Source organism: Medicago sativa, chromosome 3 (genome assembly GCF_051527215.1).
Source record: "Medicago sativa cultivar Bolivia chromosome 3, Bolivia_mono, whole genome shotgun sequence".
In the NCBI taxonomy this organism is placed as follows: domain Eukaryota; kingdom Viridiplantae; phylum Streptophyta; class Magnoliopsida; order Fabales; family Fabaceae; genus Medicago; species Medicago sativa.
The window spans coordinates 26,694,934-26,697,966 of NC_140751.1; the positions used below are offsets into that span (position 1 = coordinate 26,694,934).

The 3,033-nt window shown below is 39.4% G+C and overlaps 1 long non-coding RNA gene across 1 annotated transcript; it reads right to left on the reverse strand.

Moving 5' to 3' along the window:
- Nucleotides 1-211: 211 nt before the first annotated feature.
- On the reverse strand, nt 212-2,626 carry LOC146936782 (uncharacterized). Its single transcript, XR_015033208.1, has 2 exons — nt 2,070-2,626; nt 212-395 (listed from the first exon to the last, which is right to left on the reverse strand). It is a non-coding gene; the product is annotated as an uncharacterized LOC146936782 (long non-coding RNA).
- Between the last annotated feature and the right edge of the window lie 407 nt (nt 2,627-3,033).

Consider the following 3,033-nt stretch of genomic DNA (forward strand, 5'->3'; position numbering starts at 1 on the left):
GGTACTATATAAGTTTAGTTTACGGAGATGTTTTTTGTTGTTGATGTGTTTGCTATTTGTTATAAAGAAAACAACTCCTTTCAGCAATTTTGAGTTGGCTTTTTCTCTTTCCAAAAATGTCCTCAATTTTACAAATAATGTAACACCCATACCAGACGTATCTAGAAAGTCTGGCACGTGCGTTAATATTAGTACTGGATACATTAAAATATACAACATAAAATACTACGAATGAATAATAATTACATCAAGTCACGTTCGTATAAATCATAATACAATACAACTCATCCATACACAAAAATACATCCTTGATGTCCATATCGTCCCGCAGCTTTACGAACGAACCCTTGACGTACTATCCATCCGGCTCCGAACATGCATAACATCCTGCTTATCTGAAACAAATAAGGATTGGGATGAGACATAATGTCTCAGTGAGTTCCCCTAAATCCTAGGCTATAGGCAACCTCAAGGGGAAACCTACGGTCACCACGTGTCTACATCACAACCTGACGGTTGATTATACGTGTGTGGGGACTTGCATACTAGACGGTCGTGCATACTAGAGCCGTCATAGTCTTATCTTAACTTGTTATAGGCTTCACTTCCTATATGTGTCATGGCGGTTGAGGGGAACCTAGAACCGCGTTGCCAAGAATACACTCTATGTTTCGAGGCCTAAACATAACATAATCATGACACGGCTCTAAACCGGACGATTAGGGGAAACCTAAGATCGTCGTCGGTATCATGCTCTTTACTTGCTCTATTCCATGCCTTGCACTTGTCATGTAGCATTTAATGCTCTTATTCTTAAACATAAACTTGCATGGATTCACTCTTGCATACTCATGAACATAACATAATCATAATTATATCATACATAAACGTATCTAAGTTCATTCATTGGGTTAGCGTTGAACAAACAACTATTATCTTGGTTCATTTTATGGATAGTCCCGGGTGGAGTAACCCCGAGATCAATCCCATACATGACCGATGTACGTACATCGGACTCCCTCGGTGTCGTGCGGGTCCCTTGCGGCTTAAACCGTTCCCCTTAGGTCGAGAACCTCCCGTATCCCCCTGGCGTGGATAACAAGAGACACGAACACCTACGTCTTGCTTACTCGGTGACATGCGGGTCCCTTACGGCTTGAATCGTTCTCATTACGAGAACCCCTTGTATCCCCCTGATGTGGATAGCAAGAGACATGCCACCTACACATATTAATCATGGTCTTGTCATACGTATACATAAACATATTCATACTTGCTTGCTTATTACCTCGGACCCTTAAGTCGATCCGATTATCGGTAAACACATACTTGTTCATGCTTGAAAGTTCTTAATCATGTGCGAAGATAGCATACTTCGCGTCTTAACATTCTAGGGATCTTGCTAACTAGCTGGTTCTCGACAACTATGTCGAGGCTCTAGTTTTTCCCTTGCTTAATGGATAATTTACTACCCGATTCATAACATGTTTCTCTCGTATGCCATGCCTTACTAACATGCTTAATACTTACTTCTTTATCATAGAAATCTTGCTTACAATGATCATCATTTAGGACCTTGATTTGAGGGGTTTACATTCGTAAAAAGACACCACGGAGAAAACCGCATCGCGAATCCCCATGCCTGCATGAAGCGAGCAAAACAATGAGATTCCTCACTATCTTACTCGCCTAGGCGAGTAGATTTGCTGGGGAGGCGAGTGGTAACTCGCCGTGGCGAGTTGGGGGCGAGTAAGGACCCCCTTTCGGAGTTCTAGCTCGCCGTGGCGAATAATAGCTCGCCGTGGCGAGTTAGGACAGTCCAGAACACTTAAAAATGGTATTTTTGACCCAAAAACCTCAAACCAAGTGTCTCTATGTGTGTTGGAACATATTTGATCATTGGAAACTTATAAAACATTCATTTGGCAAGTATAAACATGTTTTGCATGCATGGCAAGAAAAGGGCAACTATCACAATACATAATCCTAGACTTTTCATAGTTTTCATAATAAACTAATATGGCATAAACATGATCCCAAAGGGTAGGAAAACTAGCTATGGAACTCACCTAATCATAATCTTGAAGCAACTCCAAGCTCCAAGCTCAAACATACCCAAAACCTTAGCTTTGAACACTTGCTTCCTTGACTTAGACCAATCCATTTTATTGCTCTTTCTTGCAACCTTAGCACCATGATTTCTTGATCTTGAAGAAAACCTAACTTGAAACCTCTTTCATCATACCATGAGCCAAAACATAACTCTTGACTTCAATACAAAATCAACTTCAAGGTTGTTTTCATGCTTCACTCTCCAACTCCATGAAATAGGATCCTTATAAGCCCTAAATCAACAAAACAAAAGCCTTAGCTTCTTGATCAAACCAAACCCTAAGTTTTCTTAAACTTCCCTTGAGAAGGAAAAATAGTGAAATCATCTCACTACAACTTCATATTACTTCCTTGAACAAGGGAAAACCATAACATAAGCAAGCTCTAGCTTCCTCTTTCCCAAACAACAAAACCCTAACCTTGAATTCTTATAAAGAGGAGAAGAAGTGGAAAGAAGCTTACCCCAAGGTACCAATCTCTTGTAGGATGATAGAGGGACCAAACTTGAACATGATTCTTGATGAAGAAGTCTTGATGAATTGGTGAGGTAAGGAGAGAAGAAGGAGAGATCGATGGAGTAGAGAGAAAGAGGAGGAAAAGTTTGCCAACATTTGAAGAGAGAGAAAGAGAATAGGAAATGAGATATTTTTGGGTTAAAACCAATTAAATATCCTTTCCAAGTGAAATTACCATTATGCCCTTGCCTTTAAACGGGTTAAATCCGACACAGATACTTTTCCCGTAAATAGCTGACATGTCATACAATATTTCCAATAACTTACTTTCCATGAATTAAATTCATCTGACACGTTCAATGGGTAATATACCGATACTGTTAGGCGGGATATTACAAATAACACATGTAACAATTAGATAAGAATAAATTTAAATATTAAAAAAAATTAACAAACACGATATGAA